The 19,094-nt window shown below is 31.3% G+C and overlaps 1 protein-coding gene across 8 annotated transcripts in view; it reads left to right on the top strand.

Moving 5' to 3' along the window:
• LOC125067766 (protein lin-10-like) overlaps positions 1–19,094 on the top strand; it is a 121,051-nt gene that overhangs the window by 79,065 nt on the left and 22,892 nt on the right. For all 8 annotated transcript variants that reach the window (XM_047676557.1, XM_047676540.1, XM_047676585.1 and 5 more), the window contains one exon: positions 10,717–10,745. The gene's annotated coding sequence lies outside the window, so the exon portion shown is untranslated. The remainder of the gene's footprint in view (positions 1–10,716; positions 10,746–19,094) is intronic.

Genomic DNA, 19,094 nt, shown 5'->3' with positions numbered 1-19,094 from the left:
TAAAAAACGTGATACTTCAAAAATGGTTCACTTTTGCATGCTTTTGCTGGGTTAAAATTATCACAAACAGTCACCCCTATTACCTCCTAACGGGAATACGTCGAATTACCAATAACTCTGTATATATGATTCTTAATTCCTATAACTTGATTTTATTTTTCTATAATATGATTAATTTTAGTGAGCAAACTCATTTTATATAGTAGTTATATATTTCATAGTTTGCGAGCTTTATTCCAGTGCTGTGTATAAATCGCAAAGTACCCGCTACGTGGACCGCTGACACTTAAGTAAAATGAGTGGACCTCACATTCACTACTACCTTCATTCTCATAGTATTTTAGCAATGCTGTCTTATATATCACAAAGTACCAGCTAAGCGGATCGCCCGCACTGTAAGGTGAAATGAATGGACCCGCTACGCGTATCCGGTGATACCGTGTAAGGATTAAGTGTCTGTAATGTATATTGTTTGTTGACCAGTCACTAATCCTTTAGTAAGTACTAAAGAGACGGAATTTATAATATTTATTAAAAAAAAATTAATACACGTCCATTGGGAATAAAAGCAAAAAAATTCAAGGCAAGGTTAAGTTATTATTGTAGTTTTAGAACAGATTTTTAAACTATTTGCATTATTTACTACCAAATCAAATCAAATCAAAATATACTTTATTCAAGTAGGCTTTTACAAGCACTTTTGAATCGTCATTTAACACTAAACTATTATTAAGTGATGCTACCACCGGTTCGGAATGTAGATTCTACCGAAAAGAACGAAAGAAGAAACACAGTAGTTATCTTTTTCAACATTTCAAAATACAGTCATGTTAGTTAAATACAAATATATATGTATGTTATATACGCTTTTTTATCATCTGTATAAAGAAATATTATTAAATAAGTATTGAATAATATGTCTTCTTCTTTGGTTCGATTAATCGTCAACATTTAAAAACATCAACAGATGTCGAGTAAGGTTATTGACATATTTTGATGACTGGATACCAGATAAATAACATTAAAATGTTACGAGACAAAGAATATTTTACTTAGTGTTTCCTTTTTGTTCTTATGTAACCAAAGACAACGTTACAAACGGCAAATTGTCCAAAACCAACACTAACTGCATCTACTTCGCTACAAATTAATATATTCGAGTTGGTGGGTCAAGCGCTCTCTGGCGGGTCGAGGACGATACTCGCTTATTTGTTGCTGTGATGTTATTAATTTCTATCAAATTTGCTGTACATCCTTCATACACCGTTATTGGATTGGCAATTATTATTAGTTACTCGTTTGTGTAATATATTGAGATATTTACAATTTTCAAATTGGAAAAATAATACATAGTATAAAACAAATATAAATTTAATTTAGGAACAATTATTGTCTCTTTGGGGTGCTAGATTCCTTATTTGGACTGAACGGTATTCGGCAGTCTCGCCATGATTGGGTCATTACTTTTATGGGTAATTTATTTAAAAGCTTAAGGTTTTGACGGATTCTTAAAAAAAAAAATCTCGACGTGTTCTCGCCACAATTTTTTAAACACTATAAAAGCATGTCTTAAACACGCAATAGCTTAAATAAATATGCACATTCGGAGCGTTGCTTGTAAAATATTCGTTTCTATTTGAATTTTTTTTTTTCAATATTTACTTTGATCTACGAGTTGAAAGTTATGATTAAATTTGATCGTAGTTTAGCGCATCAGATACGGTATAGCTGCTTTAGTATTCAGCAAGGGAATATTATAATCAACGTTTGTTATTATTCATTGTTAAATAATGAGCCGCAGACACGAATACGTATTCATATTTAAACCTTGACTATATCATCGCATTTATAAGGGAAATATGGTGCGATACAAACGAATTTTTATTTCATAGTTTATTATTTCGATGAGGTATTGGTACCTATGTATTAATATTTGAGAGACTAGAGAACCTTCATGAATAATAAATAAAATACCACTAAATATAAGAACGCTTGAAAATAATCTATTAAAACGTAAATAACAAAACATCTATGGAAGATATGACACGTAAGTTTGGCTCTTGTTATTCAACCTCTAATGAGTATATTTTTATTATTGAAGAGATATCATAAATAAATTAAGTAATACAAACCATTTTTTTCTTTCAGTAGCTATACAAACCAAAATAAGAATAAAGCATTAAGCCCTTAAAAATAATTTTAAAAGAATAAATATAATTTTACGAAAAAAATGCAAAGATATGACCAGGACGAAGGAGGCATCGTAGTTGGAACATTTTTTATCAATTCCTCTTTAGGGACTAAACAAAATGCATGTTACTGACAGAATTCAGTTGGCGAAGTATAAGAGTCGACGTAAATAACTTAAATATTACACAAAACCAACACATTTCGAATACTAAAAATGTCAGACTCCGTTGAACAAACGTTAAAGCGTGCCAAATGCATTCTGTTTTACCGCATACTACAAAATAGTGCCCACTACGCTCGAACTTTCTTTTCGACGAGTTAACCAAAACGAAATGCGATGTTTGGTTAGGTCGGAATTGGACAAGTAATAATTGTCTGTTAATAATATATATACTTGTAGCTCGTTACCTTCATAATTTCCCCTTTTGTTTTATTTTGCGAAAATAAAATTTCAATTTTCGACATGTACAAACTTTATTGAAAATAATAGCAATCGAAATGAAATTATTATTGTTTTTTTAAATTTGTAAAATTTCGTGTTGGTAACGATCATTTATAATTGCATTTATGCATAACATACATTTATAAGGTACAGTTCCGTACATAAAGGCAGTCAGGAATTTATTATTATATTTCTAGAATTTTTATTATCGAATGTGGCGCGCTGAATTATAGGCAAAACAATGCAGAACTCCAGCTAGGTACGAAAAAACTAGTACGTTATAAGGAAGTCACTTCAAAGCACTAGAAGATATTCTCGTCACGTCAATACTTTTAAGCGGATTACTGCGTAATTATTTTATTAACTTTACAATTATAAGAATTGGTTGTAGTTCTGGCTTCCCAGGAACATTGGAATATTAAAATTGGGATAATATAGAAAAAAAAATATGGTCACACAATTTTGTATGCGCTGTGCATGGGCGCAACGATGGCATACAAAATCGAAGAAACGAATCACTTTTTATTACTATTCTGTAGCTGTTTCTCATCAGTGACTTTGATCGAGACAATATGCTGATTGCTGATTTATAATATAACGATTTCGAGGATATCCTTGTTTGACACACGTCACACAAGGATATCCTACATTACGATTTTTTACGCCTTAACGAATAGACGATATATGGTTTCAAATTTGCGAAAATTTAATAAATGAATAACTTTTTTATTCTACGTCTTAGACTACTCTTAACTTTATTATTTATATATATATATTTTTTTTTCGTAAATTGTCTATTTTTAATTGTCTAATTTGCTGTATACGATTTAGTGCGGGGTTGTCATGAAGTGATAGGAAACTTTCAAAAGTTGAATTATTCTAAAAGGATAGACTAACCCTTTATAGGTACGTTGTACAAACATTGAAACCCTTTACTAAGGCTTTGTTGTTAAAACGAAACAAATATACAAAGTTGAATTATGTTTAATAATATGAATTAACGATGCATCATATTCGAGAATTAGTTGCTTATAAAATAATATAATCTCGTTGAATCATAAATACTTACATAGCAGAATCTTTTCTCTGGCGGTTCTAGTCGGTCTTACATAATACAGCTTCCGCTAAGTATTTTAATATCCGGATTAGAACCTTGTACCGTGGCTCGGGTGCGGTCGTCGGATTGTGGTTTGCGTTAGAGTATACTCCAGGCCCTTTCGCTATTAAATACCTTTTGCGGTCTGCGGTATTCTTCTTGAGAAATATTTACATGATCAATAATAAATATAAACTTGAATGTACATGCAGTATATAATACTATTTGCATTTTATATGATGTATATAATATGAGTTCCAAGTCTTGTTTTTTATTTTTATTTTGCGTACTTTAAGTGAAAATTACTTGAAATTTTTAAAATAAAATTACAAATTTAAATTTAAAAACCAAATTTGATTATTGTGTTACACTTACATATAATTAAAATCTCTTAATAAACACAAAATTATATTTTGTTTATGGCATCAGTAGGCTGTCGGTCATATGGGCCACTTGATGTAAAGTGGTCAGCACTGCCCATGGACATTGGATGTGTAAGAAAATATATCATATTACCATTGCGCCACCAACCTTGGGCTATAAATCCAAGACGTTATGTGCCTCGTTCCTGTAGTTACACTGGCTCAATTACCCTTCAAACTGTTCCAGTTTGAGGTATTCCTCCACTTCAAATATTGCTGTTTGGCGGCAGTATATATGATGAGTAGACGGTAGGTATCACCTAATGTGCAAGCTCCGCGGATATTCAGTCGAGGTTGCACATAACCTTGCCAAGTAGACCTGTTATTTTATAATGATTCAATTTGATTCCATAAAGCAAAATTTAAAAAGTTCCTAATTACGCAAACAATTAGTGTTTTTTTATTTAAAACCTTTATTTAAAAATAATAAAATATAATTGATTATTGAAAATAGATTATAATTGTTGCGTGTTGTAATACAAGTTATTGTTATTAAAAAGTCAAATGCGGTTAATTTGCGGTTATAATTGAATCATATCGCATTACTGGTGATGAAACACACTTGTAAGAATACGTCACATTCAGACATCACTGACAGGCCAGCTAATCTTTCATCTAAACCAATGCAAAAAATTACGGCAATTTCGGCAAAAGCCATTAAAATGCCAGTTTCCCAGTAGTTATTAACCGATCAAAATCAATTAAAACATAAAATGTAAAATCTCGCATTTATTCATGTTAAATATATGCATAAAGAAATATTACTCTGTCAGTTATTATTACTAATTTAAAATAAAGAGCGAAAATTATAGGAAAACAAGGAATAAAACATTATCCGCATCGCATGTCAGTATGTAATGAAGTTTTAATTATTTATCGGAATAAGGTTTGATGGTTTTAGGTTAAGTTTTATGAAAATCAATATAATTATGATAAAGGTACCTACATATTATGCCGATTTTTTTTTTAATAAAAAGTTATATGATATTTGGTGACATAGGTGTGTGGTGCGGCCTGATGTGTATATGTACCACATTTAAAAGTAATTGCTTAAAGTAATATTCTATATATTTCGTAGTCAGCTATTTTATATAAAAAGCGACTGATCGGTTTCCGTACTTTTACTCTATCATTAGCCGCCGTTGCTCAGACAGATAATGTATAATCAATTTCTGCTGGCGTCGTCGGGTCAAGCAACTCTTGTGTCTCTATTGAGTAATACAACTATTATGAGTAATGAAATGTGTTTATAGATTAAAATTTAATGTACGGCTGTGGATTAATTCTACCTACAATGTTTTAAAAATCTACAATGTTCATGAAATACGGCACAATTGTTGGTGATATCCAAACAATAAATATCCAAATATCAATGTTATTTTCATATGGTATTAATTCGTAAATTAATAATACACAGTTGTGAATATGTTATGGTCCACCAATTTCAATTTGTAAATATGTATATTTTTTCCAGCTGTAAAAATATTTTTTCCCAACAAATAATACGTTTGTTAGGAAAACTAGTTACAAGTGATAGGTACTAAATTTGCTAGTCTACAATGTAGTTTTATAGGAATTAAATTTCCAAAACTTTTCCTCCGTCCTTTTCCTTGGCTGGATTTTGGACATATACAAGTACAAAATTAAATTCAATACATAACGACCCAACTTTTTATTTTTTCTCTTATTACGTAAGTAACTACTCATTAAAGGTTTTGCCTTTTATTTATTACTACATATAATTATAAATTACACTATAATAGCACACTCTAACATTTTCTTCAAAAGATTCTTGCTTCATACACGAGATTTACAGTGACTATTTTCAGTGAATTAAAAAGATAATCTCATGAAGCAAAGGTTTTAAAGTAAAAGGACACACGCTGCGTTCGTTACGGCTCCCGTGTGTGTGCATGCGCTAATACGGCCTCACTTACAGCACTTATCTGCTTTAAAACCCTTCTGAAATGAAGCAATAAACAGGAGACAATCCCGTACGTAAGAGCACGATGTGTGGAATGTTTACAATCAAGAGTGGATTTTTTTATTTCGAATTCATTTTCACAAAAATGACGTACATGTGCTGCAAATAATTATTTTATGGTGTAAAATAAAATAAAATGCCATAATTTTTAGAACATATTACTTGGTCATTTTTATACCTGAATACCTATTACTAATTTTGTCTTTATTTATCAATATTATGATATATACCAGTAGTCAGACCTTAGGCAACAATATATTATCCTAAGTTATAAGAAGAAATGATATTTTATGTAGTTATAAATAAATTTCAGGAAAGAAATTGTACTTGGAACCCATTTAGATCCCACTTCTTTTGTCGTTGAAGTCAACAACCAAGGTATATATCATAATATTGGACTTGGCTCTAATTTTTACATTTATGTTTTTGATGGGATATCACTACTTTTTGTATATAAATTATTAGTAGATACTTATTAATAACAAAACTAATACAAAATGGTTTTTGTTAAACTATTCTATTTTCCTACGTTTACGGGGTTCCTCTGAAATGTTCGAGTGAATTGCCCATTCAGTGTCCGGCTTTTTTTACGCGTTTTCTGTTTATACTTAATTTGGCCAAGTCGGGGCGGTATAACGTGCGCAGACGGTTGTACTCTACAATAGAGTTCTCTTGTGCCTTGATTTGACTTGGAACTAAATTGATAAGATGCCAACGTAAGCTTGCTCTTTACTAAATATAGAGGAGCCTATGTCGAGAAAAGTACTGTCAAGTAGGATATGCTAGGCAAATAGAGAATTATTTCATTTGAGCATATTCATTACTTAATATCTGAAACTTGGTTTTGACTTCTAGTTCGCAAATTAAATTATGTTTAAATTGACTTGTTATTTTACTTGCGCTATTGCTGTTGTCGACGTCCCAATGTACCTTCTCTATTTTTCCATTGGACCCATTCACCAGTCCTTTGCTGACATCAGCATGCTTGCTCGATACTATTCTTCCAAGCAATAGGTATTTCGGTTCGCTACAAAGGATACCCGTTTGTAGCGCTAGAATACATATGAAATCATCCCAGTTACGATATACATACTCTACTACAGTCTCACGAAACCTATTTTGGTTGTATGCTAGTATACTCCAACAAAGAATATGCAATCAAATAGATTAGGCAGCTTCCATCGGAAGGCATTGGAATAATTCTTTTGAGCGCGGTTGCCACTCGCTCGGACACGTCCGCGTTAAGGTTTTATCGCAACGCTCCTATCCCGTTGCTCCGGCGTCGCGTCGCGCGCCGTGTACCGAAATGCCTATTATTATTGTTTTAAAGATAATGATTTTGCACCATTGATGTGCGCTAAATGCCAGTTAATAACGTAATAAATACGTAAGTCGACTCATAAGTACTAAAACGGAAAAATTTGGATTTAAAAAAATTTAGGGTGGTATTCAACTCATTATATATTCACGTGAAGACCTTAAAATCCACATTAAGACCGGTTGTCATAAGTTTTGATTGCTGGTTCTTCATCATTTTTTTATAGTTATTATATTACAGGAACTAAGTACATAAGTGTTCCTAATACCCAACTAAAACCCTAGACCCAATAAAATGGAAAATTATAATAAAATGATAAAAAAATTCCAGTTTCACTTTTTCTCTTTCATTTTTTCATTCATTTTTTCCTTTGTATTGGCCTAATTATCTACCTGCATGCCAAATATCAACTTTCTAGGTCACCTGGAAGTAGGTTATAGTTTTGATCTATAGGTCAGTCAGTGATAAAAATGACGATTTTTAGACGTTCATATCTAAATAACCGTTTGAGATGCGTTTATAAATTTTGGAACACATATGTATGTATCTCGCGAGTCTCAATATATGAGCCAATTTTGACAAGTTTATGTCAAATAGTTTTTGAGTTATGAGGAGGTCAAAAGTGGCTCCAAATGGTTCGTGTAATATTACACACGGTGCTGCTCGCCAGTTCTGTTACTTGTACTTGGCTGACACGCTACCGCGTGTCTAGATCTTGTAATAAAACTTTCTCTGAAACACACTGCATTTCTGTATATGTTTTATTTATACTGATTAGTAGTTTTTAATTAGCCATTATAAAAAACACGTCTTCTCATTGGTTGGTACGAGTATGAGTGAACTGTATTTCTTTAAAATCATTTAAATTTTCTTTCGCACACCTATTGAAGTAACTAAAACTAAACGGTCATTCCTGCACATCCTATGAAGAAGAAAGAAGTTGGCTGATAGAAAATGGCTTTTACCATTAAACCCACTTTATATATTTTGTGTGTAAACACTATATATTTTGTGTTTTGTAATAAATCAATTTTATGTAATAATTTTTCTTTGTGAACATTTATTATCAAAAACCACAGCCTCTACCTCCGATGATGACAAATATTAGTAGTGAATATAGATCTCACGATACGTGTTTGCGGTCTGAGTATTTATTTTATGAATCCCGTTGGTTTTATATCCCCAAGACAAAGTAGTCTAGTGAGAACAATTCAAAGGGATGCCATTATTTTTTATTACTTTTTATAGTTCACTTTTTTTCTGTAGGTTTACTAATTGCCTGGTTAGTAGCGTACTAAAGTAGGGTATTTTTTTATGAAATTGATACATATTTAAATAAAGCAATACGTTCGTTATGTTCATATTATGCAAATGAAGTGCTAGCCCGAGAGCACAGGAACATTGTTTGCATGCAAACATTTTAGACGGGTCCGCATCAGCGCTATGAAGTTATAAGTCGAGTATTATATGAATTTACTGAAAATGGTAGTAGTATGAAAAAGTTTTACAGATTTCATTATTTAGGATATTATATTGTAACTAAATTATATTAAGCTAGGAACATAAAAGTGACGTGATTATTTTTGTTAAATAAAAACCTATATACAACCTCTTTATAATTTCAAATAAAATTGATTTTAAAGTTACATATCTAATATTTAATAATCATTGTATACTTACAAATATTTTGTCTTCTTCAGTAAGAAATAGTGAATTACATATATTTTATAATAAGGAAACGTAAAGACTGAAAGTATTATTTCTTTGAAATATCAAGATCGACGATCGATTTTTAAACTTATCTATACAATAATAATCTATGGGTAAATGTTATTTGTCATGTAGGTATTGAAGCAGTACCTTCAATAATCTGAATGCTTTCTTAAGAAAATCGCCTTGATTACAGCGAAAATCGAATCAGATTACATACTTATACAAAATATATTTTAATTACATTAATTTAAATTCGAATGCATTTATTTCTTTCATTCAATAAATATCTTTAGAACTTTATATGCGCATATGTAAATGGTATGAGTCATAATCCATTATCATTTTGTTTGTCTGCAAACATTTTAGCAGTGGCGTTGGCGTTATGAAGTCATAATTACCGACGCGTCGTACGCCAGCTCTGGACGATACTCAAAATATGTTTAAAGAGACTAATCTGAAGCATCTATGATAATATTTATTTATCTATGGTGGTATTTTAAAAACAGTTTAAGTAATATATATTAATGTTAATAATTGAAATTTAAATATTTACTTTTTTGATAAAGGATGTCTTAGACGTATTATATTTCATGGAACACGGGAAACAAAATTGTTTGTATGTTGTATTTTACCACAAAACAATAAAATTATATTGCTTTATGTCTCAAGGGTGGTTGAGACAGCCATTACAGTACTGACATTTAAGATGTTGCGGTTACGGTATTATTTGGCAATGACAAGTACTAATATAAATTGTCTTACTGCACTTTAAAATAAGTTTTTTTTTTTAATTAAAATATATATTTAAGACCTTAAAAAAATCTTTGTTGCTTTTATTCAGACCGTTGTTTTCATCCTTATGAAACATCGCATGCGAGTAGCTTAAGTATATGCAACAGAACGCAAAAAATATTAAGGTATGTTCTTATTTCTGAAAATTTCAGGAAATAATAAAAAAGACGCGAGCTGCCACGTCTCTTTATGTTCAAAATGTAAACTTGCAACCAATTCTCCGTTAAGCAAGTTTTTACAGCTCGTCTCCTACATTAAGGAACCAAACACCTGTTTATGAAAGCGTACCACTCGGGCTGTTGTCATGAAATCTTCAAGCACAAAGCCTTGCTGTCCTTATTCAACACTCGCATTCAACGTACGCGCACTTGGCAGGAAATTTACATGACAATTTTCAAGCGCTCTCAGCGCTACGGGAAATGATTGCATTAGAAAATTAGGCCAGAGTGACATACATAATTTTGTTTTATGTATAGGCTGTTTTCAAAATGAAAAGCCTTTGTCTCTTCGCGTCTATTGTACTTCGAAATGGAACGACTTGGCGTAGCATCTACGAGTAGGTATATAAGTGTAGATAGAACCAAGTTAAGCGGAATTGACAAATAGGTACATATATACCTACGTATAATGGGGAATATTTACATATATAGAGGACATTCTTTACAAACATATTAATAAAACATGCCACATGCCGTCAATTATAATTATTTATATGAAGGAAATACAAGACCTGTTATATCAAATATATTCTTGTTTCAGGTATAAAGCGGAAAAAATGCTGAGAAAAGGTTTGTATCATTGAACGTAAATTGTAATTACAAAATTTTATCGAAAATGTGACATAAAATTTAATTAAAATCTAAATTATGATGCTCTAAGTTATGCATGCTAGTGAAAATTGATGAAATTTTTGATACGATGACTTTAAAAACATGGCCATATTCCCACATCGAACCTATTAACAAGCGATAAATTCCAAATTCAAAAGTAGTCACTTGTAAGAAATTTCGTTTCGGTGCAATTCATTTCATATTCGACAGTTAAGGAAGATATCGCGAGAAAACATGTATCAGAAATAATTTGCGATATTTATGTGATATAGCGGTTACTGTTCCTTAGGCATGATAACAGAATTTTTTGTCCAGATGTGGGATAGATGGGCTGATATATGCATGTACAAATTTGCTTGAACTGGCTTTTGTAGAGAGATATATAGAGAAACAGAATATGGGTAGACACAATGATATCCATCATTACTTGTTAGAATTGTAGAATAGTTTAAATAGACTATCAACAAAATCAATGTTTTAGTGTAGCTGAGTAGTTCATAATTATTTTAGAGTTATTTATTAAGCGGTTCATTTGTTTCATTGCGAGTCGTGTTGCTGTCATTGTTCACGTCGACTTTGGACAGGCACGTCATATGCATTAAATTATAAATCAGTACAGGTAAGAAAAACAATCTGCGGATTGTTGGCATTGAAATGAATATCATACATGTTCTAGATCTACATTATTACTACCAAGGTCACCCATGCCACACATGTTGTTTGAGACATTTTTTGAGGCGGATATATATTTAGAAATCAGCTCACTAGCTGCTTCGCTTTTGTCGATCGTTGCGTTATAGTCGTATAAGCGAATAGCCTTTCTCAATAAATGAACTATCTAAGGCAAACATTTATTATTTTCCATTGGACTGGTAGCTCCTCATTAGACATTGAAATAAGCCAACTTTTCTGGTCTATATATTAGTATAAATATTACCATTACATCTAGGTACACTATTAGTTAAACTCTGATAGTGCTCACCCACAAAAGTATTCTATATTTTTTTTATTTACCATAAATTATATATTTACGCGTTCGTATAATATACATTGCAATAAAGATCAATTAGGTTTAGTTCTTGCTTGTGTGTGGAGCTATATTAAAAAAAAATGCGTTATTAGATATAGTTTTTTAACATTTAAAACCGAGTTTCTCCGTGACATCATTATCATACGATTACTATCAAAAGGGTCTTGCCGACCGCTTGACGACAACCCTCGTTGCTTTCGTTGGTGGGTTAGATGCTCGTCTAATAAGTTCTTTGAGGCGCTAAATGCTGATGGCATTGATGAATGAGCTTAACACAAAAAAAAAACATCACTCAGACGACTCTCAAGAAGACCCCAACAGCGTTGGGGTTGCTCTATTCTTTTCCGACTGATATCATTAGGCTTTATAAAAGCAACACTCTTATTTATAGCAGTTAAAGTGAAAACCACCACCAAATTCGCAAAAGAAAATACCCTAAATCGGTGAAAGAAAATCAGCAGGATTCAATTCATATTTACGATAAAAGTTACTACATTAGAATTTAATTTGTCAACAAATATTGTACACAAATTACGAAAACAATGTCTTCATTTCAAGCGGTATCTAAATATCATAATAATAGACGTGTTGATATATGTATAAATTATGCTCTATGTAGGGATGCACTGTTGTAATTATATTTATACATACAATTTTTGCCCCCTTTATAGACTTAAATAGCACCCAATGAAGATTTTATACATATTTTATTTAAAATGAAAGAACTAAAACTGTTTGAGAAAATTCCCACCATAGCCTTAATAACGTAATTAAGAAATTTACATACCGCCGTTAACAGCTTTCATGATTTAAATCGAGCTTACAGTTCATTTTCATTCTTATATATTTCATTTAAAGTACAATTTACTTGAAACATTGTTGTCTGTTGTTATCAGAAATATATGTAAGTATTGTAAACATGCTCAACAACTCAAAACGGTTAACCGATTATTGTATTTAGTTTCACGTGGTGACAGGGCTTTGTGCAAGCACGTCTAGGTACCACCCATTCATCAGATATTCTACCGCCAAACAGCAATACTTAGTATTGTTGTGTTTCGGTAAGAAGTGTGAACCAGTGTAACTACAGGAACAAGGGACATAATATCTTAGCTACCAACCAACGAATGTGTAGTGGAAGGAATGGCTATTATTTCTTACAGCGTCAATGTCTACGGGCGGTGGTGATCAATTACCAAATAGCCCATTTGGCCGTCCGTCTATCTATTACATAAAAAAGTTTTAATATCTATTGATAGAGTTTCATAAGAGCCGGGATGGCCCAGTGCTTAGAAAACTTAATTATTGATTGTGGGTACAAGCCCAGACCCCATAATCTCATGCTCGGTCATTAATGTTTTTATATTATTTAATGAGTTATTTTAAGTTATGTACGTTACTCAAATGTAAGTACATAACTCTCGTATTGGCTACAATTGCGAAAGAAAACATAAAGGAATAGGAAAAGTATCTGATGAATTCTAAAAGAAGTTATTTTCTCTCATCTTAGATATATTTTCTTTAAACTTAACAATTAAAAAGAGTTTTGGAACAAAAAAATTAAAGAACTTGCAGTAACCAGCTTTCTTTTAAACAATGTCTTCGAAACTTTACTTTCGTGTTTAATTTTTTTGTCTTTGTTTTATTTTTGATTAGAAAAAATTATAAATCTTAACTAAGCGTTAAGAAGTGGCTACGTTTATACGATCCAGTAAAGAGGCCATATTTACTTAATCTTTTTCTATGTGTATAAGGCAACATTTTAACTGATTGATAAAAACGTACATCATAGACTATATGTAGGAACAGAGAAATGCTTCAATTTTGCAAGAAACCGTTTCTTTCGTAATTTGTGTGGGATACTAAAATAATATTTTGCTGAATTTTTATTTTAAAAATGTACTCCGTAGGTTTAAAAGTAAAGTATAGCTTATGAATAGGTTTCGCTATTCCGATTGTTATTAATGCATAGAAAATTTACCAGCAAATAATGCTAACTAAATGATATTAGATCAAAAAATATTATATCGTTATTTATCAATACTTTGATAAATAAATTATCCATCATAATAAGCAGTGCGTATGTGTATATGCATGTAACCGGATATATACAAGTGTCTCAGTATTATGAATAAAGTCTTACGAACATTTTCATTACTAGTATGGACTTTACGAATCAATCAGCGCCATGTGGTTTTACGTCTATCCCGAATACGCCATCTCAAAGTTTCACAATATGGCCGCGTCGTAAAGTGTAATCTCGCCCGCCGTGTTTCGAGAATAGGTATAACTGTTCTCCGGCTTTCCCCACGTGCCGGTAATGAGGCTCCATTATGACCGGTTGGAACGACATAAGCAAGGAAAAATTCGCATAATTCTAGTTGTTGCGTTAGACAAAATTGTTTCCTTTTATCGCATCGCTTAATGTTAATAGACAATTTTAATAGAAGTAAATTTTAAAAGATGCATCGACTCTGTAAAACTCTCCTTCGGCTAGTCATATCTATAAACACCAACAAGGTGTGAATAGGTTGCTAAAAAATATTACTCAAAGACAAGTATTTAATTTTTTACTAATATTAAAATATAATGATAAATATAAAAAAATACATCACTACTTACAAATAGATAAAATAATTTCTCTACTTAAGAAAACGGATTGATTGATTGATTGACGGGCGAATGGATCACCCGGTGGGTTGTGGCCCCAATACATTAGCGCTGTAAGAAATAATTACCATTCTTTACATTGCCAGTGTGCCACCAATAATGGTAACTAAGATGCTCACTCAACTTTGAAATCGAAACACAACAATAGTAAGTATTGCTGTTTAGCGGTAGAATACTTGGTGGCACATACCCAGCAGAGAGCTTACACAACGCCCTATCACCAAGTAAAGTAAAGTAAGCCACGCTAAAAATTTTTTTTTTTTCTTCTGCAACATTTAAAGACATGTTTAAGGATAATCTGAATATATATTGGCTTTCAAAAGATTTTCTCTGCAAATATACAAAATAAAACAAAACATAGTGAAAGTTGATTGGATTAAAAGAATTATTACAGTCTTTGAAAGACGAAAAAGCTATGTGCTTTTTAGCTCAGCTTATTCATATGATAGTTCATTTATATAATAAACAAGTTATTCAATGAAATCAACTTCTTACCAGACCACATTATTAAACATTAAACTAGAAAAAATACATTTAAGAAGCAACATTTTCACATTTATTTAGTAAACCTTAATTCAAAGTACAATTTCTCTTAGTTAAAATCTAAAAACAAATGTTTTCAGGGAATTTCTGAAAATTTACCGCGTAACATATCAACAATTAACTTAATAGCAATTATTTATATAGTAAAATTATTTTAAATATTTAATTTAGAAATTACAGCATCTTTTTTCTTTTACATATTGTAATATTTTTCATTCAGTTTTAAACTTATTCAGACTAGGAGTTCGATACGGTCCTGGACAAGAATTACTGGATTTAGAAATAACTCGTTCTTAGTAAATGATTTTATGGATAGATTTCGAAGCGAATTTTCGCACGTTGCTCCTCCAATGCGGGTTGAAGATAATAGATTTACATGCCGTAGAAATTTTAACATCTTTCGGTATGAAGGTTATCTCACGATGTTTTCTTTATTCCTGAGCATAAAATTAAATGCCAATGTGGATTTAGTATATCAGCTCTTGCACATACTTGTGCTTAACACTTGGTTTCGCTTTATCCGTCAGACCATTTTTGGTTAGAATTACACGTAAGCGTAAACAGGAAGATAGTAACGGACAATAGACATTTTAAAAAAAGTCATTAAATTTGCTTGTTTATTTTATAGAGCCATCGTTTTTATACTTATTAAATGTAAATATAACGATCCGCGTACCAAGATGCCCAAATTGTGCGTATAGGAAGCGTCAGAATTTTTTTTTATATAATTATTCAAATACATTTAAAAAAAGAAGTGTTATTTAAAAGAATAGTCTGCGTAAAGTAAATTTTCCCTATATTTTTTGTATTTGATAAAGAATATTTGTGTTAACAGAACAAGTTTTAATAAACTGTTATAATGATTTCTTGTAAATAAACGCTCAAGCATTAATTTATCCTACTTATTGCATGTTAACATGATATAGGTATAATAAAATCGGTAGCAAACTCACGATAGACAGCTAGTAAACGTCCGTAACAATATTATCAATAATAAAGTATAGACACAAACTATTAGTTTGTTTGTGCTGTTTTAGTCTCCAAGCCTTAATTACGGCTCGTGAAATCCGGTACACGATTAGCTTGAGATATTGTTTATGTGTGTGTAAGTTTTAACACAGTAATATTTATAATAATTATTCATAATCATTTTTGAATTCTTAAATGTAAACGAAAAATTAAATTTATATTGTATTGGTTAGATTTCAGATTTATAAAAAAAAATATTTTAAAGGAAGTTATTTTAGGTACAACATCATTTTTATTTAAGCGAATACAATATTTAAAGCATTTCTTATAAATCAGCATTTTTACTCATGAATATTATGAACTTTAGTCTTAAATGTCGACATTTAAGTATTGATGAGGTCGACTTCGCAGCTCAACCTTTACTAATAAAATACATTGATGTTTGCCTTTACATTCGTCATTTCCAATGTGATGTTTTATCAATTTTATTGTCAATATTCAAATTTTATATTGACAATAAAATTGAAATTCATTCATTTCTGTTTTAATACATTATTTGTATGACGATGATGATTATAATATAACAAGTTTTGTCGTTGGTTTAAAATTTCTGTTAAGTATTTATTTAGAAAAATTGAGAGGCAGATTGGTCACCTAACGATCACTATGAGAAATAGTAAAAATTACTTGCTCCATCGACGCGCCGCCAACCATGGAATAGTATCCTTTGTGCCTGTAATTACACTGGCTCGCTCTCCCTCCGAACGGGAACACAGCAATACAGAATGTTTATATTTGACGGTAAAATAACTGAAAGAGGGTTAAAATGTTATGGTGATCGTAGGTAAGAGTATGTATGTAGATAGGAGTTTCCATTGCACAAAGGGAAAGCGTGGGAATGAACAAAAAAATCTTATTCCTGATAGTAAAGTCATCTCATCATATAAATCTTTTATATATAAAATTATATAAAATAAATCTAGTTGTTTTTTTACTACAGTATCGTGTTTTGCCAATTAAATATATTCAATATTATTTTAAAATGACTGCGTCTCGTCACTCGAATCGTTTAATATGGAAACAGAATAAATATAAGTATAATTTGAAAAATATTTTGAATTTATTCTTCATCTGGTAAACTTTCAGCAAGTAGTATGTGTATGTGTGTAGATTTGCAATGCATTCACGAATCTCACCAGATATCACTTTATTTACACAATACAAGAAAGGTATTTGAACTTTGAAACACACATTTTTTGCTTTTTGTTTTAGTAATGTAAGTGATAACTCCAATTTTATCGTGCAAAATATTATAATTGCTAATTAAATTAGGTTAATATTAACATGCTTCTCACTCAAAGTTAAACTCAAAGTTAAACTATTGTGCAGAATATTATTGAAAAAAAGTGTGTCGGTTAACACAGGTGTACCCTCTTTTTCCTTTATAAACACACTTAGGACGTGAATTTTACGGGGTTTTCGAGGGAGAGCGGAGTGTAACACCCTAACTTTCTAAATCGGGCTTGTTACTGAGTTTTTTTTGACCCAAAACTCAATGTATTTTATAACTTTTAATGGATTGAACAGGGATTTGGAGGATTTTGGGATATGCAACTTCATAAGCTAGATCTTTGGCGCAGACAGTTAAAAAAGAGATGTAGTGGGTAACGCCAATTGCTTTTGCTGTCTAATAATTATTAAATAACAGAAAATGTATTAAATCGAAAACGTTTGAGAATAATTATATGACAAGATGAAACCCGTGTGAATTAGAAATATAACAAAAAATAAGTTTAAATAATATTATATGAAACCGTATGAAATAAAAAGAGATACAGAGAAAGGAACGAGAGGCAAAGGTTGCCTGGAGGTGCAATAATGCTTTTTCCTTATGTGATGATATTTACAAGTCACTCTACTGTAAGGCACGTATAAAAAATTCGATCTAAAAATTAAATAAATGTAAAACAAAAATATAAACCCTAACGAGCTGAACTTAGAATGTTTTTTACTATAACCTAAAATGTAAGCCACAGATGTTAGCATAAATAGTAAATAGACCAGAAGTTATGCTTAAGTTGTTACTTGAAGTTAAAGTGTAAGCGACGTCATAAAGAAAACTCGGGGAAAATTTCCCCCGGATTTTCTTCGAAAGCGCCGAAGTGTCCCCTGGGAAATAATTTTCCAATGTAATCAACGGTGGTATGGATTACGTGAATTAATAAACGGGAAAAACTCACGTTAAAAGGAAACCGTCATAAAATATTGAATATGCTGTAATTAAATTATTTATAACATTTTCATTTCTTAATGCGTTCGTTTTTAGTTATACCTATATTATTAAGTTAATGCATCGGGGGCATTGACATCGACAGAACTACAATCTATTCTATTTTATGATAGTTTATCTACGAATTTACTTGACATAGTGTTAGATTAAAGTTTTGTGTGTGTGAGTGTATGTGTTTTTGAGAATTTCGCACCTGTATAATTTGGACTTATTCCCTTTTTTTTTTGGACAACATCACATACATTACTCTGGTTCCAATGTAAGTAGCTAAAGCACTTGTGTTATGGAAAATCAGAAGTAACGACGGTACCACATACACTCAGACCCAAGACAACATAGAAAACTAATGAAATTTTTCGGCCTTTTCTTTTCGGCCGGGAATCGAACCCGGGACCTCGGAGTGGTGTACCCATGAAAACGGTGTACAAACTACCACGGAGGTCGTCAAATTTATTATTATGTTATTCTGTATTGGTTGGAAGTATTATGGTAGTAACCAAATAGCATATAGTAGTTATAGTATATGTAATACATTAAATGTTATAGAAAGATAACTAAGACGAACCAAGCCATCATTATATAAAAAATCAGGTAATACTCCTTGGTGTATAAAGTAATGTGGTTAATAGTGCTTTATTAATTTAATAGAGAATAGGCACAACATTTTTAAAAAGCGGTGTATCTCTTTTATGTAGAAACTGAATTGTATATTAACATGAAAGTACTATATTTTTTTAAAATATTAAAAGGTCAAAATCCTTTTTTAAATTGTAAAGTTCACGTGACGCCTATGAGCTGCGTGCAC

The sequence above is a fragment of the Vanessa atalanta genome, chromosome 1, assembly GCF_905147765.1.
Source record: "Vanessa atalanta chromosome 1, ilVanAtal1.2, whole genome shotgun sequence".
In the NCBI taxonomy this organism is placed as follows: domain Eukaryota; kingdom Metazoa; phylum Arthropoda; class Insecta; order Lepidoptera; family Nymphalidae; genus Vanessa; species Vanessa atalanta.
The sequence above is the reverse complement of the archived record's forward strand: the minus strand, read 5'-3'. Positions and strand labels throughout refer to the sequence as shown.